The 22,151-nt window shown below is 39.0% G+C and overlaps 1 pseudogene; it reads right to left on the bottom strand.

The window, feature by feature from the left end:
- The window catches only part of LOC140841419 (uncharacterized), a 34,117-nt pseudogene continuing 11,966 nt past the window's right edge, over positions 1-22,151 (bottom strand).

Below are 22,151 nucleotides of genomic sequence, written 5' to 3' on the forward strand. Positions count from 1 at the left end.
TTGGGCCAAGGGTTTGATAGATTCTAAATATTATCCCATCGACAATGGAAATGTGGAGTTTCATACAATAACAGCAATCATCATTGATCAAGTTTGAAGATATGACATCTATAAATTCAGGGCGAACTGCAGGTTACCCGCTTTTATATTAGTATGATGCTTCACGAATAAACTAAAGAAGATATTGTGCACAAAACTCAACAACAAATGAGGACGAACTGGTCATCAAATGTCGCGGTTAACCTGATAATATCATCTCCTAGGCGAACGACAAGGCATACCAGATTAACATTCATGGCAAGTAGCAGCGCCAAGTCAAGGACAGAAGGTTGACACATTCTGATCTTTCTGGTAGTTTGTAGCTAGAATGATCTTAAATATCCCTCTCCAAGCAACAGCACAAAAACATCTTTACCAAACTAAGATAAAGTGGTGCCTATCCGGGTTGCAATCCCAATCGTTTTGCATGATTGAATTCCCAATGTAGCACAACCTTGCATATTACAACACGCCATTCTACTGTGTAGTTGCATTGATCACCTTCAGCAACTAACTGAAAGAAAATTGTTTCCACTAGATAGAACTGCATCATTTCTGGAGAGAATTTGGTATCGTTTTATGAAACCAGCCTAGCCGAGGACTTATATTGATGTTTGTCTACTTATCCATCATGTTCTCACCAAGATTGCTTTCAAGTGCTCCTCCATTTATATCATTTTCTTGCATATCCACATCAGCTTCTATATTTAAATCGTTCTGTATTTGCTTATCCCCATCCTGTTTCAAATAAGTTTCTGGACTTGATACATCATTTGAGTTGCCATCAGGTAGAATATCCTTCTCAGCCCCATTTGCCAAACCATGAATATCTATATCCATTGACTGCATAGAAACTTCTGAATCCAGTAGGCCATTTTCTTCTTGCGCATTAATGCCCACAAAGTCTTGCTCTGGGGGGTTGGCAGGAAATTGATTTAACTGGTGACTCATTAATCGCTCCTGGTGAAATCAAATAAGGGATTAATCGAAGGGTCAAGAAGGAATTGATAAAAAAGTTAGAAATACACAGTTTTTTAAAAATTATTAATAAAGTTTCGAATGACTGCCGTGAGATTGTCGCAGCATGTCTCACAATATCGGGATGCAATGAGTTTGATTCCATACGTGTGCACAGAATACTCCATATAGCTCACATGTTACTGCCCACGAATGCTTTATGTCGGAGGTAACTAAAACAGTGGGCAATCGTAACCAGGGTATGTGCCAGGGTCGTAAAGTAAAGGTTAGAGATGTAAGAACTTGAGGGGAACATCCAGGTAAAAAAGGGGAAAAGAAAGCACATACAGATTGTAGTAGTTTTTAAAAGCACTAGAATATGAGATGATAATTTTTCATTCATTCATAAAAGAATTAAGATACAGACTTATCTATTTATATTGTAGGTTACAAGAGATAAAAAAAGAAAGAATAAAACTAATTAATCACATCCTAAAATATTGCAATTACTCTAACAATTAGCCTAAGATTTCTCTAGACCTAAACTATTGCAATTATTCTAGCCTAAGATTTCTCTAGACCTAAACTATTGCAATTATTCTAACAATTAGCCTAAGATTTCTCCAGACTGCGTCAACACTCCCCCTCAAGCTGGATGGTAAATGTTGTACATCCCAAGCTTGTCAATCAGTCTTTCGAACATAGGCTTGAACAAAGCCTTTGTTAAGATATCAGCAGTTTGTTGCGACGTAGGAATATAGGACACTTCAAGTATCCCCTTATCAATCTTCTCCTTTATGAAATGCCGATCAATTTCAACGTGTTTGGTACGATCATGGTGAACCGGGTTGTGAGTAATAGCTATGGCAGCTTTGTTGTCGCATAGGATAAGCATAGGGCTCTTTTTCTCTATTTTCAATTCTTCCAATAACAGTTTGATCCAAAGAGCTTCACAAATTCCAAGAGCCGCTGATCGAAGTTCTGCCTCCGCGCTACTTCGTGCAACAACTGATTGCTTTTTGCTGCGCCAAGTAACCAGATTTCCAAAGACAAAGGAGCAATAACCAGATGTGGAGCGTCGATCATTTGGGCATGCAGCCCAATCGGCATCAACAAAGACTTCAACACACCTCTTTTCTTGCTTTCTGAACATGAGACCACGGCCCGGAGTGCCCTTTAAGTACCGTAATATCCTGATTGCAGCATCAAGATGACATTGGTATGGTGAGTGCATAAATTGACTAATGCAACTCACAGGGAAGGAAATATCCGGCCGGGTGTGCGAGAGGTATATCAATCTGCCGACTAACCGTTGAAATCTCCCCCTGTCGACAGGTGTATCATCTGGTTTGGCCTCGAGTTTGATGTTCGGATCCATGGGGGTATCGGCTGGTCTACAACCCATCAATCCGGTATCATTGAGTAAGTTAATGACGTACTGTCGCTGTGAAACACAGATTCCAGCCTTGCTTCTAGCTACCTCCATTCCGAGAAAGTATCTCAAGTGACCGAGGTCTTTCATTTCAAAAGAAGTGGCCAATTTCTTCTTAATTCGCTCTATTTCAGCCACGTCATTCCCGGTGATTATAATATCATCAACATATACAATAAGAATAGCAATCTTATCCTTGACCCGATGATAGAACAATGTATGATCACAATGAGCTTGTTTGTACCCGAGAAGATGAACAGTGGTGGAGAATCTGTCGAACCAAGCTTTCGGAGACTGTTTCAAACCGTAGAGAGCTTTCTTTAGTCGGCAAACCTTGTCGTTACTTCCCTGATTGTGAAAACCGGGTGGTAGATCCATGTACACCTCCTCAACGAGATCGCCGTTGAGAAACGCGTTCTTGACATCGAGTTGGTGAAGTGGCCAATCCAAGTTTGCTGCGAGAGAAAGCAACACTCGGATAGTGTTGATTTTGGCTACTGGTGCAAATGTTTCTAGGTAGTCGATACCATAGGTCTGCGTGTATCCCTTAGCCACAAGTCGCGCTTTATATCTGTCAACGCTCCCATCACTATTGCACTTGATGGTGAACAGCCATCTACAACCAACCGGTTTCTTGCCATCGGGTTTCGGAACAATCTCCCATGTCCCATTTTTTTCAAGGGCTTTGATCTCGGCAAATACTGCTGTACGCCACTTGTCATCGTGAAGGGCGTCATCAATGGTCGAGGGAACGGTGGAATGTGACAGGTTAGTGACCAGGGCTTGTAGCGGCTGCGACAACTTAGAATACCCCAAAAAATGTGAAATAGGATGTTGAGTACATATCCGAGTACCTTTGCGGTGGGCGATCGGGATATCCAAATTTGCCAATTCGGTGGTATCCGGATCGGGCGTTGGGTTTGACGGGGGCGATGCAGAAGGTGCAGGCTCGATATTCCTGTGATTGCGTCTGCTGTAAGTTGCTGCAAAGCGGTCAGTGGTTCCACGAGGAGGATGAGTTGGTGTTACAGAAATTTCAGCGGGTGGACTTGAAGGTGGAATTGGATTTGGAGCAGGAATAGTAGACGGATTTTGTGGTATACTGGGTGAAGGCGGCGGATTTTCTGGAATTAAATGTGGCTCCAAGGTGGACGGACATCCCAAAAATAATTCTGGCTCTAAGGAAGAGGGAGATTCCTGATTTTGTGGGATTTGAGTGTTAAGTTGGGATGGAGGTGGGATTTGTGACTCTTGTATTGGATTCGGTTCCCATAAATATTCCCAAAAAAAATTTTTGGTACTAGGCAAGGAAGTAGGATCAGGAGCATAATTATGAGGGGAGATGAGAATTGGATTCAGAGTAGGGGGATAGAACGATTGCGATTCAAGAAATGTGACATCCCGTGAAATAAAATATTTTCTTTTGGATGGAGAATAACATCGATAACCCTTTTGTGTAGAAGAATAACCAACAAACATACATTTGTGGCTACGAGGATCCAACTTAGACCTAGAATTATCATGAATATGAACAAACGCCGAACATCCAAACGTACGTAGAGGAAGATCAGTGAATATTTTGGACTTTGGGAATGATTTTCTGAGGGTATTTAATGGTGTTTGGAATTTTAACACCCGAGACGGAAATCTGTTGATTAGGTAACATGCGGTTAAAATAGCATCCCCCCAATAGATTTTTGGAACATTGTTTGTGAAAAGAAGGGCGCGAGCAACCTCTAAAAGGTGTCGATTTTTCCTTTCGGAAACCCCATTTTGTTGAGGGGTATCAACACATGAACTGTGATGAATAATACCATGTTTTGAAGAAAATTCATTGAGTGATGAATTGAAATACTCGGTGCCATTGTCAGACCGAAGGATTTGTATTTTAGAGTTAAATTGAGTAAGGATCATATTGTAGAACTGTTCAAAAATTTTCAAAACTTCAGATTTGTTAGGAAGGAGAAAAATCCAACAGACACGAGAGTGATCATCAATAAATGTAATAAACCATTTTTTATTAGAAATTGAAGCGACTCGAGACGGACCCCACAAATCACTGTGTATGAGAGAGAATGGCCTAGATTCATGATAAAGATGAATGTGAAAAGGTATGCGAGTATGTTTAGCTATCTGACATACTTCGCATACAAACCTATCACAAGAGTGAAACAACGAAGGAAACAAATGTTTTAAATAAGAAAAACTTGGGTGACCAAGGCGTTGATGAAGTAACATTATTTGTTGGGGACGGGATTGATGTGTAGAATCATGGACCACTTGGCAGCACCGAAAAGTAGAATCAGCTCGTAGAAAGTGATATAAGCCCGACACCTCAGCAGCACGCCCAATCGTCTTCCCCGAGGCCCGATCCTGAAAAATACACAACTTAGGTGAAAAATTGGCAATACAATCGGAGTCAAGGGTGAGTTTGCTGATCGACAGCAAGTTGTAAGTCAATTGAGGGACAAACAAGACATTCTGTAATATCATACGGGGACTCAACGAAACAGTGCCAATACCAAGAACAGGAGAAATTGAACCATCTGCCAAAGTTACTGATCTAGATCTTTGGCATGGTTGATATGATGAAAAAAGGGTGCGAACTCCGGACATGTGTTCGGATGCACCTGAATCAATTATCCAACACTCACCAGAGTTACCAGGGTCGGTAACAGAGGAAGAAGTACCGTGCGCCATAAGTGAAGTCGAGGTGGAAAGGAACTGGCCAAGTTGATTGAGTTGTGCTTGAGAGAATGTTGCAGCGGATGATGGTGTGTTGTTGTCGACTTTCACCGGTACGGCTGGCTTGGTGGACTCGGCGTTACGCTGGCTGCGTGGCACCCAGTCAGCTGGCTTGCCGTGGAGCTTCCAACATGTTGCTTTAGTGTGATGAGGTCGGTTGCAATGTTCACACCACAGCTGCGGTTTGCGGGATCCTCGAGCGGCCATGGCAGAGGCATCATGATTGGTGGCAACAGGTATGGTAGCTTCACCGAGCATAATTCGTTTCCTCTGTTCTTCTCGACGGACTTCGGAGAAAATGGTATCAAGGCTCGGTAATGGCTTGATACTCAGAATCCGTCCACGAGCATCATCCAGGGATGGATGTAGGCCGGTGAGGAAGTCATAGGTTCTTTCTTTGGCGAGCAATTTTCGGTAGATCTCACGGTTGGCAGCATCGGTCCACTCAGGTTGAGTGAAGAGATCGAGTTCTTGCCACAGCTTTGTTAGCGAAACGAAGTACTGAGTTACAGTACCATCGTCTTGTCGCAGATTACGAGAGCGAGTCCGGAGGTCGAACATCTGATTCGAGTCTTCAAGATCTGAGTAGGCTAAGGCAACAGCGTCCCAAATAGCCTTTGCTGTTGGGTAATGGAGGTAGATCTCTGCAATGGAGTCGTCCATAGAGTGAAGAAGCCAGGCCATAACCATGGAATTCTGAATATCCCACGCTGCAAACGAAGGATCAGATTGGTTTGGTGTAGAAATGGAACCATCAAGGTATCCAAATCGTCCTTTCCCGCGGATAATGAGTTGGACGGAACGAGACCACTGTAAGTAGTTCCGGCCACTGAGTTTAAAGCTGGTAATTTGGAATGGAAGGGAGTTATCAGAGGCATTGAGAACATGTTGCATCTCTGATTTTTCCATAGATGAAAAAATATTCAAAAAAGGCTTTTATTGCTCTGATACCATAAAAGCACTAGAATATGAGATGATAATTTTTCATTCATTCATAAAAGAATTAAGATACAGACTTATCTATTTATATTGTAGGTTACAAGAGATAAAAAAGGAAAGAATAAAACTAATTAATCACATCCTAAAATATTGCAATTACTCTAACAATTAGCCTAAGATTTCTCTAGACCTAAACTATTGCAATTATTCTAGCCTAAGATTTCTCTAGACCTAAACTATTGCAATTATTCTAACAATTAGCCTAAGATTTCTCTAGACTTGCGTCAACAGTTTTGTTTCTTGGACTCCCTACTGTAAGTTGTACGGTTAAACATAGGATAAAAGTGGCTATCACACTTCAAAGTTTCAATCAATAGTAAAGAATAAATGATATATATGCTATGAGGAAAAAGGCACCAAACAATGTAAAATCTAGAACTGAGGTAAAGAGGACAGTACCTGATAGACATGATGTATCTTGTAATTTACAATGTTGGCCATCTCTTCAATTCCACTAACAAGCTGGGCTGGACCTGTTTCTTCAACATGACGATCAGTGACTGCATCGACCTCGCTTAGGTTCAATGCAAGAAGATCAGGCCTCTGAAGAAGAAGCTGAAATGTAGGCTGCAATTCATAACATTGTTCAAACAGCGAACGTCGGCAGAAAACATAAAGCCCCAATCGAGCGCGTGACATTGCGACAACCAATCTTCTCACATCACGAAGATGGCCCACAAAGCGAGTACGAACAAGAGATAACAAGATAAAATCATTTTGCTGTCCTTGAAATTTGTCGACGGTGGTTACCTAGAGTATAAAATATGATCATAAGCGATAATTAACAAAAATTACAACCAAGAGCAGATTGCAAGAGAATGCAGAGTGACAAGGACCCCGATCATCCATCAGTTTGAATGCTAATATAGCTAAATCTCCCAGATTCCGCATTGTTTAAATTTAGCATCAGCTTGCTGCTTAAAGACAATCCACATCCCATATCAAGTTCAAGCAAGTTGTTGAGAACTAGCATATATTCACAATACGAGTCGACTGATAACATTTTGCATCGAAAAGGAGAATGCTTCTAACTGCAGATATATTCTAAACAGACACAACAATACCAAGAAATTATCCAACATTCTGCAGATACATTAAACAGCATGGTGCCCATCTACACTCTGGACATTTCAGCAATTGCAAGTCTAATGCACAAGAGGATATATAACTTACCTTGTGAGGTGGTCCAATGAAATCAAATGGGACACATCTTCTGTTGATAACATCACGAATTAAAAGTTTCTGACCATTGTATGTAGTCAATATGGATATTTTGTTGGCTGGATACCCAAGTAATCGCATGTAGATATACACGCTTACAATATATTCAGCCTCTCCTTCATTTTGATAGAACCAGGGTGATGGAGCAGTCTCGCCCCTCCCACGGTAATCAGGAACGTCTACCAACTGATAGTCATAACAGAATCCAGCATTTGCTCTATGGAATATAGCGTTCTCTCTCACAAACTGAAGATCACCAAGATCTTTATATCTCCAATTGTAAAGTCTTGCTAAACTTGGCCTAGCTCTGCCCTGTGCATTGAGCTCAATATATGGAATTCCAAGCCGCACAAATCTTGTGAATAGGCTCTGATCCATATGGCTGTACTTCTGGAAAGCCATATTTTTCACAACAGGAGGCAATTGGTGATGGTCACCTATCAATATGCAACGTTTAAGCCTAGCATAGCCATCTTCCTGCCTTTGGAGCAACATTGGAATAAAAGTTTCAATCTCCAAGATTTGAGCACTTTCTTCCATCAACAAGTTATCATATTTAAATCCCAGGTGCAGAAAATCTTTTCTTTTTAGAGCCGCATGGGTGCAAGTCATTGCCACTATTTTCGCCTGCTTGGTCATCAGGTAGTTAGATCTATCAACTGTTGACTTGAGCAACTCAAATGCTCTACACTCTTCAAGCTCTTGAAACATAGTTTGCAGGTGCCGGAAGCAACCTTTAGCTGCATGCATGTCTTTTTCATAGGACTGACCCGTGAAAATTGGCCTAGGAGTATCGTTGAAGAACTCCTTAAAAGGAAATCGGTCCTGAACAAATGATGGCTTGTCTTGATTCTCAACACAAGCAGCTAAAAAAAGTTCCCAGCGAGAGTACACATGAAGCAACCAGAAGTATCCAGCAGTTTCACATGTATATGCCACATCCTCAGGCAGCTGTAGAGATCTTGCAAGGCGCTCCACTTCACTAAGCAGTTCTAATCGCCGAACTAGCATTGCATTCACACGGCCTTGGCGACTGAAGTCAAGATCAGTTGCCAATTCTTGCTCACCTTGACCAAGTCGAAGTAGATATCGAGCAGGTACATCCCTCTAAAACCATGAGCACAATGTGAACAGGATCTCAAAAATGAAATAAAAATATCATCTAAAATGATTTTAAAAATGAATTTGAGCAATTAAAGTTTATCATTGCAGAGGGGATCCTCTCAATGGCTTTGTTACCTCCATTATCTTTTCGAAAAGATCATTCAAAGCCTGATTTGAGTGGGTAATTATCAATGTTCTCTGAGAAGGGCAATTATGATAAAGCACGTTCAAGACTTGCACAGCTGTATCCGTCTTTCCCGTACCCGGTGGACCAACCACCATGCTTAATCCAGGCTGAATTCCTGATATGATTGCCTCAATCTGCAGAATAACCCATCAAAGAAACAATGAAGTTTTAATTGAAGTTTGAAGTGTCAATTCCAGCCATGAACGCAATATTTTTGCACAAAAACACGAGATTTTTACATGAGAAATATAAGCAGTAAGCAAATGTCTCAACATGCTGAATGATTCAGCACAAACCTAAGCCATTGATATGTCTAAATCCTATCGAATTTTAGGGATTTCATTTTCGTGTTTACCTTGAATTTTCGTTCCTTATTTTGTGCTTATTTAATTTAGTTTTATCTTATTTGTAGATTTGAACGAAGATGAAAAAAGTCTAATTTTGGAGATAAGGTGATTGTATAAGACTTCAAAGACAACAAAATAACAAAAGAAACGAAATAAAATATTATTATTTTTATTAAAGTAAGAATCTTGGAGTTTTGGAAAAAAAACTGGGCAAATTTTGATAGAAATGAAGTCTCGTATTTTAAAAATAAAATATCTACAATCTTATCACAAACTTGAACTTGACATGGGTTTCAAAAATTCGGAGGATTAGGCCTATTAAGTTGAGATAAAAGACTGCGTTCAGCAGGTGAACATACATGAACAGAGAGAGAAGAGGAAGAAGACTTTACGCAGAGAGACAGCAACAGAGAGGAAGAAGAATCCTAAAAAAGATAGAAGCAGAAGACAGGAGTTGGAGGAAGACCTCAACACGCCAAAACCATCGAGAATTCCTCTTATTCTTTCTTGATTATGTTTTCATACACGAGTTTTCACTTTTGTTTTGAATTTATGGAGTAGACTTTTATGGACTAAGGTCAGGATAGGACCAAGACAAGTTATTTTGATGTTTTGAATTTGATTCGATTTTATTATTTATTTTGATTCATTGCTTGATGTTGTTTATCATGTGTTCTATTAATCTGGCCAATTAAATTGCATATTTGTTGGTAAATTTAAAACAGGAAGGCTATATATCAATATTTGCTTCATTACATCAATCAACACATGGTTAGACTAACTAGAAATAGTATTTGCCTATTTGATTTAATGTGAGACTTTAGGTTGAAAAATTGAAATTTTATGGAATCTAATTAAATTCAGTTAAGAAAAATTGGTCAGTTGGATTCAATTAGGTTTATTAATTCGAGAAATAGTTTAATAAATAATTTTCAGAATTTCGTCGTGAATTAAATAATTAATTTATTGAAAATTGAATTTGAATTTTACACATGGTTTATAAACTTGACTTGCTACCGTTGCACCTCTTAGTAGTAGTTTTTAAGAATTTGAATTTTCGTCTAAATTAATCTTCTCTCGTCTCTAGTTTCGTTTTTTTTTTCTTTAGTTAATTTATTTTAATTGTTTAATTTAGTTTTAATTAAATTATCAAATCTTACTTGAATTATATTTACCTAAATCAGAAAAAATAATTCATATTCTAGTATTTAATCGTTGATCTCCGTTGGATACGATACTTGAACGCATCATATTAATTGTCCTAGTTCGTCTGCTTCGATCACCCATCAAAAGATAAGGTCAATTATGTGAATTACACCAATTAATAAACAGTATCAATAAGCAATTTTTAGCACAATATCATCAAACCACGAACTTCTATGAAATCCAAGAAAAACAACCCACAGCTCCTGCTAACCTTACAGAAGCTTAGGATGCTAAAATTATAATTTTTTTAAAACAGTGTTCCCAAATCATGCCATATTTAAGTAGAAAATATTGGTGACCAACGCTGTTGTAGGTCTTAACTCTAGATTTCCATGTGGGTACAAGTCAAACAATATGCTAGACAAACAAATTAATGTTTAACATGAAAAAACGAATAAAAATCTCAGACATACATCTAAAAGTTTATACAGATGAGCACGTGTATATAGACATACAAGCCCAAAAATCAAATTATCACTAGATGTGAAGTTCAAGCAAACCCAGCATCAAAGGACAATACCATTCGCATTGGGTAAGAACACTGAGGAAGGCACTCTTTCAAAAGTTTCAACATAACTTGATCAAAACTAGGTCAACATATCTCAAGTAAAATAAAATTTCAGAAGGAAATTGATTTACTTTCACTGATCCACTTCATTCGTTAATATTTTCCTCCTCTTTTTTTGTGTGGAAAGGACGAGAAGGCAGGAGACGATCAGCACGAGCACGTAACATGGTTTACTTGCCTTATTTACAAATAACCAAAAGCCCTTAAAAGATTTCTAAATTACAAGGCAAACATCATAAGCAAAAAAAAGAGAAGGAAAAGTAAATGATGGACGATGACTGAATCCATATTGCATGAATAATGAGATGCATGCATGGTAACAGTAAACTTCAAAGTAGCATGGAGATTTCTCCAAAGCTGTCCATCTTTATCAAAGAACGACGACAACACAACTTAATAATTTCAAAATTCCATAAATAAACAAGAGTTTCAGAAACCACCAAAATAAAAGGAAAAAACCTCAAAATAGAGGTTACGTCATGTGGAAGAACAAGAGTAGGAAAAAGGCAAAAGGGAAGATCAATAACTAACAGAATAAACCATAACAACGAAAGTATCCAAGCACCTGTGTGGGAGTAAACCGCACATAATTCTGCTTCGGTTGATCTTGGGGATACGGACCTGGATCGGGAGGAATGTAAGCCTCAACTAGAAGCTTCTCTTTATCAGAATCAGAGGCTGCCGAAGCAGCAGAATCCGTTGAAGATACTTTAGCAATCTCGTTGCCAGAAAGAGAATGGAGATTGCCGTTAAAATTTTTTGGAAACTTGATACGGAAGGGCGGACAAGGTTGCATGCTCATACTACCATCTGAATTTGTAAAGCAAACCTGAACACAATTACCAAGAAGAAGTGAAAAAGATACGATTAGCATTCTAGTTCATTGAATATTACTACTATAATGGACAACAGCGCTTCATATCATGGGAGTATACAAGACAAAAACCTGATAGTTCGGAAAACTGTCTTTGACATGAACAGCATCAAGGAAGGTGTCTTTAAAATCTACAACTTCCAGGAGGTCTGGCATATTAGTCCATTTCGCTGCTGAAGGATTTCCGTAACCCAAAAATATGTCATGCAACCAATCAGGAACAATACATGATTCATTCATTAGATCCCTTATGGATTCCAAAATTGCTTTGAAATTGTTCTCTTTTGGTTTCCGCCTCATCAATATGTTGAAAGTGCCATACACATCTTCAATACCCTTTTCTGCCATATCAGAAACATCCATATGATATTGTGCTGTATCCAGTGCGATAGTCACAGTTCTTAGTTCTCCTTTAGGAGGCTTCCACTCATCGCGTTTGATCCTCCCTGTAAAATCATTCATGAGAGTTCCCTCTTCATCACGTATTTCAACAATTTCACATCCACGCACATACTGAAGACCAAGCCTCTGCAAAACAGATGCATTGGCCGCTTCCTCAGCACTTAGAGGTTCAAATGAAGGGCGAATGGACAGCAAAAATAGAACATCATGCTCCTTAAGCGCATTCCATTCTGATCTTATCTGTGCTTTATAGCTGGAAATGCTGAAAGTAACTTCAGCCGTAACCGCCGATGGCTTAACTTCCCCAATGTTTGGTTGTTTAACCTCAGTTATCTTAAATTCTTTAATAGGTACGGCCATTCTTGACCAACCACGAAAAGCAGTCTCTCCTTCATTATTAATGCAAGCAAGAAGGTGTGGGACAGCCTCTTGAACATCCTCACGGATTTCATAAGTTGATTCAAGGCGAAAGAGGTTGAAATTTCTAAGAAGGTAATCATGAAGAGTTAAAAACTGCAAATTCAGCTTTGGAAGTGCCAAACAGCCTTCCCCAGAGTAGTTGATGCTTGGCACAAGACTTTCATCCCACATTATTTGTTCATTCGGATATAGTGGAAGAGCATTTATTGCCTCTCGCTGAGACTGATGTTTCTCAAAGAACGAAACCATGACTTCTATCAGGAAGTCAACTCTTTCTGACCATGGATCATCCTTAGATATCAACTTGAGCTGCAGTTTCAGAAACAAAAAAGAAAAGAAAAATCAGAAAGCAACCACTTAAAATGAATGTAATAGCATGAAAAATAACACACGTACTGAAAAATGAGCTTTTTCAATTTTATAAAAATAAAGAGAAGAAAAATCCCTGAAGCCGCTTTTGTCGTGTAAGTGCTTTTTGAAGCATCTTTTTCATTCAAACACCACTTGGGTGCAACAGTTTCTATATTAAAATGCATAAACACTAGCATCTGTTTTATGATAGCTTACCGATGATTGTACAAAATAAGACGTGATAATCTTGCACTTGGTGGTATGTGACATGAGAAATGATTGGCAACCATACTAACCTTACCACAGACTAAATCTCTTAGCTCTTCAGGAGAAAGTACTGAGAGCTTTTTTGCCAGGTTCGCACGCCTATCAATAGCACCGATGTTGGCCAATGCAAGTTCTCGCAACTACAAAAAGAAAATGAAATATTTAAGAGTATATATCTTCCCCAAAATAAAAAAAAGAAGTTATTTGTTTTTTTTCTACGAGCATCCATGTTCAAATCAGGATTGACAATATTAAGATGTTTTTAACTTGTTTTGAGGACTTGTTGACCAAAAGATACAACACACATGAATTGAGGTTTTAAATTTATAATTCAATATATCATCAAAACACACATAAAGATATGAAATTTAAGCACAAAAAGAACTTCAACATAATATGTTGTATACTGTATTTCACATCTTCGTGATGTGAAGAAAGGCTTCACTGGATAATGGAATTTCTCTTATAAGCTGTAAAGGCGTTGCTTATCAGCATGATAATGCTATTTATATGGAACAAGACAAAACAGGTCAATTTCTCATAGTTCACAATTCACGAAGATTTTTTGAAGAAGTTTTCAGGTCCAATTTTCAGGAACCCGGACTCAATTCAACACACAATTACTCAATCAGTTAATATAGATCAATCATTGTGAAGATGTAATTAAATGGATGTTCCTCAACTTTTGGAACATTGCATCAACTATAAGCTTAGCTGAAATTAAAAGATTGTCACTTTCTAGAACAATCTAAAAAACATGAAGATGCTGACTTCAATAATGTAACAACGGTTCAGGAAAATGCATCTTTCAAGCCATGTACAAGTGATAAAACACCAAAAAGTTATCTTCCCTTTCAAAACACCCGGGAAGGAAAAAAGAAAAAAAATCTACACAGTAGCAACACACTAAGGGAAACAAAGAAAGAACACAACATTGATGCTGCTGCTGCTTTTGATTCAATGTTGGGATTGGGATTTGGTGATTGGAAATAGAGTCTCATGGCAAGTTTTATACTTTCAATTTTATTGTATTCGTAATCTTATTATACACAACAAACTTTGAAAAAACGAGGTTCACTAGGATGGATTGTGCAATCACAATCCTACTAAACCCAAGGAACTCAGTATAATCTCAATGATGTGCAGTGTGAAGTGTGAACAGGTCAGTTTTGAAATTAGATATCATGTGATCTCCACAATTACAATATTCACCAGCACGATTTGTGTTATAGCTAATGGTAAAAGTCTGTCAAATATTTTAAACTTCAAAATAATCCAAACTCTAATTTCTGATAGCTCTTTCTATAGGAGCAATTATTGCTCCCCAACGATCCTTTCTCAATAAGTGTACATGCCTATAACTTGTGGATATTGAACATCTGACAATTTCTATTACTAATTGTATGATCGAGTAATTGCTAAGTACAAAAATTTATAACTGATGACAGTACAACAACTCAATTTTTTTAAAACGTTTCAACCACTTTTCCTAAAATGACAATTCCTTTCAAACAATTTGTATGTGCGACCTTTCTCTTATTCTTGGCTCATTGGGGGCAGAAAAAATAACAACAATTCCTTCCATTCACACAGTATGCATGCATACCTTTGGAATCTTTTTAAATGCAAAAAGTTGGAAAGCCTGAAGGCGCTTATAATGAGCTTGAAGGACTTCATCGTCAGTCATTTGTCTACCTTTTGATCATCAATCTCAAAACCTTCATAGTACTGTAGTAAGTCAACCAACTGCGCAAAGAGCTTCCCTTGTTCATGTTTATACAAAGTACTTAAATGGCATTTGGAGACAACAGCAACGTCAGCAACAAGTGGCCTGACTAATCTGAGCATAAAAAAGATATAAATAAAACAGGATAATGGAATTGCTAAGTAAATAGACACACATCACCAGTGTTCTAAATGGCGGTCGAGGCGGCCGCCTAGGCGGTGCCTAGGCGGTAGGCGGTCCTCGACCGCACCGCCTATGCATGAGGCGGTTGTTTGAGGCGGTTTAAGCGGTACGGCAGTGGGTAGGCGGGTCGAGGTGGGTCGAGGCGGCGAGCAGGCGGGGCGAGGCGGGCGAGGCGGCGGCGAGGCGGGCGAGGCGGCGGCGAGGCATTCAGTCAAAATTTTAAGTTGTAGTCAACAAGACTGGTCAACAATTTTAAAATTTTGGTCAACAATTTTAAAAATTAGTCAAAGTCAACAATTTTAAATTTTAAAACCCTAACCCACCTAACTTCTTTATTTTATTTTTAGTTTTCACTTTTCCCTCCCAACTCTCTCCCAACTCCCTCCCCACTCTCAACCACTACACAGCAGCCGCCGCCGCCCGCCGCCCGCCCGCCGCCACCACCCGCCGCCGCCCGCAGTCTGAATATTAAGGTTAGGTCTTGCATGTTTATCATTTTTCATACTTTTTTTTAAGATTTCAGATTTTTTGATTCCAAAAATCAATTTTTTTCCTATTATTAATTTATTATTTTATTATTGCTTTATTGTTGAAGATTAATGGCGGAAAAAGAAAAACAACCGGAGTTAGAATTTAAGCCAAAGTCTAATGATATTGTTTGGGAATATGGAGTGTTGTGTAATAAAGAGAAAAGGGATTGGATCACATGCAAGTTGTGTAAGAGGCTTATTAAAGGAGGAGTTTATAGGATGAAGCATCATATTGCGGGTATTGTAGGACAAGTTGAAGCATGTCCTAAAGCATCCGATTAGGACAAAAAAAGAGTGAGAGACTATCTTGAAAATAGCAAGAATAAAAAGCGTCAAAGGGTGGAAGAATTAATAGAAGAAAGGGCGGAGGTAAACATATGTGTTGATGAAGAGGATGGTGATTGTCAAGTGATGGGAGATAATTCTAAAAAAAAAGCCAAAGAATCTCGGGCCTATTGATAAGTGGACATCCGCAATCGATCCAACGAAGGCAAGACAACAAAACATAAATGATGCCTTGAAGTTAAAGTTTACAAATGATGTGCATGAGTATGTTGCTAGATGGATATACGAAACGGGGATTCTTTTTCATTCAATTGACAATCAAAGTTTTAGACAACTTGTAGAAGCGATTGGCCAATTCGGTCCGGGCTACAAACCTCCAAGTCAATATCTTTTGAGAGAGCCACTTTTGAAGCAAGAAGATGAGGTCGAGCCGGGTTCAGCCGGGTTCAGGACTTACTTGGAGAATGGTAGCGGAGGCCTCGGGAGCGGATGAAGTGCTACATCCAAGGAGGAGTGCAAGGAACATCCCCATTAGAGAACTTGACGAAGATTTACATACATCGGAGGAGGAGAATGAAGAAAATGTTGATTTTGAGTCCGATGATGAGAGGATCATGGATGTAGTAGATGGTGCATATGTAGATGATTTGGAAGATTAGTTATATTTAGTCTACTATTTGTTCTAATGATGGATAATTGATTGAAACTTAGTTTTTTGGTAAATGATCTTTATTAATTAATATGATGATTGAAACTTAGTTTTTTGGATAATTAATATGATTTATTAATTGCACATTATCTAAATGATATTATATTTTGTGTTTAAACATTATTTAGTTGCACATTTACATGTAAATGATTATATTGCATGATTACCTATAAAAAAAACACTTAAAAAAATTCAACCGCCTAGGCACCGCCTGGGCACCGCCTAGGCGGCCGAGGCGGTAGGCGGTCACCGACCGCCCCGCCGCCGCCTCCCGCCATTTACAACCTTGCACATCACTATGAAAATCATGTGATGTTGAAAAAGTATTCGACAGAAACAATGCAGTAAAAAGTAAATTCAGCCATTTAAGGCCCAAAATGCCACTTACATAGTAACACCATGTTGAAAATGGAGTGTAATAGAGTAAAGAGCAATATATAGCTAATGTCAGGAGTCCCAAAATTGCAAGATATCATGTAGTACAGGAAATTTCAATAGAACAGGGTAAATATTACAAAATGGTATCAAAACAGTGTTGCAACATTTACATTCTCACAAACAAAAGCTAAACATATTGTCGTAAGTTTGTCATTGAGATGATTTGTGGATGGAATAAGATATTAATGTACAAAATTATTATCATTATGAAAAACTGCCACAAAAATTTACATGCTTCTCATAAAACTGCCACAAATTCGGTATAAAATATTGAAGAGCATTCATGACATCGAGGCAAGTCAGCAAATTAATACATCCAACAATTTATCATGGGCTAGCCATTGATCTAGTCAACAGAAAATCAATTTCAAGGAAGCACAAAATGATGGGTATCTATTAGTCTTTAAGTTCCAGACTATCCAAGCTCAATGTATGACCACAATGGAATATTATGTGCCAAGCTTGACTATAGACAACAAAAAATCATTTGATAAAAGCCAAGTTCCCGCCATTTAACCCTCAAGAAAGCATCATTTAGATGGTTGAAAAGAAACCGTTTGCCTGAGACTGCTAATTAATTAACAAAGAGTGTTTATTTTCACACTTTTAATGTGTACCCCGCACATAAAACAAATGAAAATAACACATCTGATATCATTTGCTGATCATATCCCACACTGACCTACAAGAGCCATAAGGAGAACTCAGACCAGATATCACCTACTTTTAAGATATTAAACATCATTCCCCAATATATAAACATAACAACACAGTAGAATGGTTAAATTAACCTGTGACACGTCAATACAGTCCTGTGAATAGTAATGAAGCTAACTCATCAGAGTAAATTAACATAGGAAGGACATTCAATATCCAATGCAACATATCTCATAAATAATTAAGAGTATAGTAATTGTTCTTCTATTTCCATGCAACTAAAGGATTTTATATCAAAACAACTGGGAATCGAATAAATAATACATAAACCAGCACTCCAGGCATCATTTTCAAACCCGTCATAATTAATTTTTTTTCCAACCATTAAATGAGGCATCAAAATGGAATCGACAAGTTTTTGGAGATGTGGGTATTAGGTTGAGCGAGTTGACTTCAAGGATAAAGCAGATGGATGAGTTAGAGTCCGAGGGAGAGTGGTCGGCGGTCTTGCACGAGGAAAGGAAAATATTGAGATGTCAACTACAGATGGTATCCCTTATGAAATTTCGCATGGATCGACAGAAATCGAAAATTAAATGGTTGAAGGAAGGGGATCAAAATTCGAAATTTTTCCACTCCCTTTTGACTAATAGAAGGAACAGGACCACGATAGAAAAATTAATGCTGGAGGATGGAACTATGATCACTGGGGAGAGACAGATTGAGGAACATATACTTGGCTTTTATAAGAATCTTTACAGAAGATCGGAGGGGATGGGGTAGGGGAGATCGAAGGAGTGGAATGGTGTCCCATAGAGACAATGGAGGCCGAGGAGTTGGAAGCTGTTTTTACGGAGGAAGAGATTAGGAGAGCGGTGTTTGACTGTGACGGTGAGAAAGCGCCGGGCCCCGATGGGTTCACATTAGCTTTCTTCCAACATAATTGGGAAACAGTTAAGGCAGACTTGATAAGAGTGTTTGAGGAATTTCATGAAGGAGGGGTGGTGAATGGGATCACAAACGAAATTCCTAAGAAACAGGACTCCATAAGGGTAAAGGATTACAGGCCAATTAGTCTAACCACTAGCTTGTACAAGATTGTGTCGAAAGTGTTGACTAACAGATTGAAGAAAGTCTTGGAAAAAACCGTCAAGGACACACAGTGTGCGTTTATCAAGGGGAGGCAGATTCTGGATTGTTGTATAATTGCAAACGAGGTGGTGGAGGACTATCGTAGGAAGCATAAGAAAGGATGGATTCTCAAAGTTGACTTGGAAAAAGCGTATGACAATGTGGATTGGAGATTTCTGGAATATGTTTTGAACAGGAAAGGGTTTGGGGAAAAATGGAGGAGATGGATTATGGGATGTATTTCGAGTGTGTCTTTCTCGGTGTTTATTAATGGAAGGCCAAGGGGAAAATTCAAGGGAGAGCGAGGGCTTCGTCAGGGGGATCCACTATCCCCCTTCTTGTTTAATTTAGTGGTCGACGTCTTGGGAAGAATGGTTGACAAGGCCAAGGGCTTGAACGAGGTAAAAGGACTAGAAGTTGGGAGAAGGAAAGTGGAGATTTCACATATTCAATTTGCGGATGACACATTATTTATGGTCCAGTCGAAGATGCATGTACTCGCATTAGTGGATATACTAAATCAATTCGGCCTTCATTCAGGGTTGAAAATTAATTTGGAAAAAAGCACGGTTATGGGAATTAACTATCCGGATGATGAGGTTGTTGCCTTGGCACATGAGATTGGATGTAATAGAGACACTTTGCCGATAAGGTACCTAGGGGTTCCATTGGGTGGTGATCCTTCGAAGATGGAATTTTGGGAACCGGTATTGTCGAAAATGGCAAGGAAGTTGGCTTCATGGAAAAAAGCCTTCCTTTCGAGAGGTGGAAGATTGGTTTTGATACAGTCAGTGTTGAGTGCGTTGCCTTCATATTACATGTCCTTATTTAAAGTCCCAAGAAGGGTCGAAAAGGTGATGGAAAAGTTGATGAGGGATTTTTTGTGGGATGGTGCAGATGGGGATCAGCATTGCCATATTGTCGGCTGGAAACAGGTTACTATGCCTAAGGACAGGGGTGGATTGGGTGTGGGAAATATAGGGTTAAGAAATCGAGCTTTGTTGGGGAAATGGTGGTGGCGAGGATCGGTGGAAGGGGATGCATTATGGAAGAAAGTGATTACAAGCATCTATGGTACTCAAGAGAATGGGTGGGATGTGGGGTTGGCAAGAAACACAACTTTCAGAAGCCCGTGGAAATTTATCTCTCGATCTTACCCGACTTTTCTTCCTTTGGTAGGGGGGGTTTTAAGAGAAGGTAATATCGTTCGATTCTGGGAAGATGTTTGGGAGGGGGGAGAGTCATTTTCAGAGAGTTTTCCTTCACTGTATAGGATTTGCACTAGTCAAAATAAACCTGTTAACACCTTTTTTGTGTCGCATTCGGAGGGACCAAATCAGAGCTTTCATTGGGACATTCGGTTTAGGAGAGAGTTGAATGAGGTCGAAGTGGGTGAGTACACTAACCTTTTAGGGGTTCTAGATTCGGTTAGACTCGAGAGGGGTGTGGGGGATTTTAGAGTTTGGGTGGGTGATCACACGGGCGTGTTCTCAGTTCGCTCTTTTTACAACTCTTTCTTTCCTATTTCTTCATTTCCTTACTTTCAATACTTTTCAAGAATCTGGAAAGTACCGATCCCTCATAAAGTCCGGGTTTTCGCGTGGATTGTTGCTTTGGGGAGACTCCCCACATGTGATTCCATTCAGAGAAGGTGGCCCCTATGTACGTTGTGCCCTCAGTGGTGTGCCTTATGTCAAAGACAAGAAGAAGATCAAGATCACTTGCTCGTGCATTGTTCTTTTGCTAGAGATATTTGGACAAAAGTCTTGATAGAGCTGGGATTTCAGTGGGTGGCTCCAAGGAAAGCGCAGAAATAATCAGCATGGAGCTGGGAAATAATTCAAACAGAAGATTGGCGAGATTCCTACCATTGGTCATACACTGCACGCTATGGTCCATTTGGTTGGAGAGAAACAAAAGAATTTTTCAAGACAGCACCGATGACACAGAGGCAGTCTGGGAAAAGATTAGATTCAGAGTCGCCGGCTGGACAGTAGCTCTTAAAGAATTTCAGCATTTATCTATTTCTGATTTAATTAGGGATTGGAAGTATGTATGGGCATGATCGTACTGGATTAGTGTCTATTATGTAGTGTTCTTAATCGTATTGCGGACTACTCATCCGCATTAATTGTAAAACTTCTCTTATTAATAATATTTAGTTTCTCATCAAAAAAAAAAAAAAAAAAAAAATTATGAATTTCACTAATGATTCTTTCTCAGTTCAATGTGCATTAATGAAGAATCATCATCAATCAAATCTCAAAAAGTGAATTGGAACCATCTTGCCCAAGATTTAATGAACTACCACCACCACCTCCAAAAGATTCAACAGTCAGAGAGGTGAGAAATTCAACATTTATGGTTTCTAACATGCCTGCGACATGCACGGGACCATATTTTAAAAACTGAGTAGGTTAGACTCATTTTTATCAATGGCTGGATGTGAGACTCAAATTTAGGACTTTCACTGATGATTGGGTTTAATATTTTTTTTTTTGATAAGAAACATTTATTATTAGATAATTTTTTATTACAAAAAAAGCGGATGAGAAATCCGCGAGAATAAAAACTTCCGAACACTAAAGAAATTCACTTCATTACAAAATTCCAATCCCTAACGACGTCTGAAATCGCTAAATGTTGAAAATCATTAATCCTTGTGATTGTAGTCGCCACTTTGAATTTGATACTCTCCCAAACGGCACTGACGTCTTCCTTCGTGTCGTTAAAGATCCTTTTGTTCCTCTCTAGCCAAATGCTCCAGAATAAGAAATGAATCATGACCAACCATAAAATTCTAGCCCTGCGACCCTTAGAGAAACCTGGATCGCTAATGAATAAATCTGCCGCCCTCTGTGGATGCACCCATTGAAAACTCATTTCTTGCATAACCAACGACCATAATTTCCTTGAGTACTGACAATGTAGTAATATATGATCCTGGGTTTCTTCGTCGCATTGGCATAAGGTGCACCAGTTAGGACTCAAGGCACATGTCTTCCATCTTCTTTGCAACAAATCCGCCGAAGGTAATTTACCCAACACCACTAACCACGAGAACATTTGCACCTTTTGTGGGACAGGAACCTTCCAAATACGATCGTAACAAGGAAAAATAGGAAATGCTTGAATAGGAAAGAAAGACTCATAAAAGGATTTGACAGTAAACAAACCCGAGGATTCCCCCAACCAAACCCTGTAATCCTCCACATCTAACCTAACCATAACCGTATCTAACACACCCGCAAGAATTACAAACTCCTCCAACTCTGCGTCATTTAAATTCCTCCTAAACCGCACATCCCACCTATAATCACGACCACCCTGATGAGTGGTGATCTCTAAGAAATTCTTAATAGGTTTGTTTGAG

The sequence above is a fragment of the Primulina eburnea genome, chromosome 9 (assembly GCF_022965805.1).
Source record: "Primulina eburnea isolate SZY01 chromosome 9, ASM2296580v1, whole genome shotgun sequence".
Taxonomy (NCBI): Eukaryota; Viridiplantae; Streptophyta; class Magnoliopsida; order Lamiales; family Gesneriaceae; genus Primulina; species Primulina eburnea.